The sequence below is a fragment of the Pecten maximus genome, chromosome 13 (genome assembly GCF_902652985.1).
Source record: "Pecten maximus chromosome 13, xPecMax1.1, whole genome shotgun sequence".
Classification (NCBI taxonomy): domain Eukaryota; kingdom Metazoa; phylum Mollusca; class Bivalvia; order Pectinida; family Pectinidae; genus Pecten; species Pecten maximus.
The window spans coordinates 38062434-38063618 of NC_047027.1; positions in this window are offsets into that span (position 1 = coordinate 38062434).

The following is a 1185-nucleotide window of genomic DNA, read 5'->3' on the forward strand; positions in this document are numbered from 1 at the left end:
TGTTGTGTCGGTATAATGTGACCCGGGTTTGGCACTATAGCGCGGCCTTTTCTTGGCCAGACTATATACGTCACCATCTTAAAATGACCTTAATCTGGTTTTAGGACATTAAGCTGTAACTGCCGAATTCTGAGGCTGCTTCGTGAGGGATAAAACAATAGTTTGAGTGTTCCATTGTTTCTTTGTTCCCCATGTCAATAATACCTCAGCCATTCTGGATTGTGACCCGGTATGACCATGTCGTGATGATCGGCCATTAAAACTGTACAAAGATATTAAAACATTAAACCCTATAGCCTTACGTTTGAACTTAAGTTGTATATGTTTGTTCTCCATGAGTCTGTTGGAACATCTCCTAATCTATAGAGGGCATATTCATAAACAAATCAGTTTATCAAATTATACATTCCGACTGTCATCCAATAAACACCGCCATAAAATATGCAAATGAGAATTTTCAGTTCAAGACAATGTGACGTCATATTTAAACGACGTCGGGGTAACGAAAAAGGAAACTACTTTATTCAACAAGATTGTAATCATCTTTCGCTCAGTCACTCCAATGTGTGAAACAGGAGTTCACAGACATTCCGTTTTTTTGCAGATCATCGCGAAATATTTATATTTCCACTTAATTCAGACTCAATGAACCTACCACAGTTAACTCAAGTCATTTTTCAATGAACTATATCAAGCCCGGCGTAGGAATACATTTGTCGAACTTGGACTATATTTTTTAATTCCTTTTCAAAAGTGATCATATTTATATGAAATAAATTCCATTAAAATAATATTTGTTTTAATTCGTTATTAAGTTTGTTTACGAAAGAAATCCTGAAAGTAATAACCATTTGTAGACGAAGAGTGATGACGTACTTTTCGGTAAGTTCCGTGGTAGACTTGCACAAGTCCCTATTTGTCAAGGACAAAATATTATACAAAAATATCAAAACAATATTGAGGTTTACACCCCCATACACCTCAGCATAACTTTATTCAATCCTTAAATGACATAATTCCGCAAATTTATGTAGAGTTATCAATACTAGAAAGCTTCAATCCTTTGACACCAGCCGTGGTCAGTACGGCAATAACAAAACTACTATGATCACGAGAAATGCTAAGTCTGGTGAATTTATTAACATTACTTAAGTACAGTATAACTGACCCCTTGAACTTTGACTT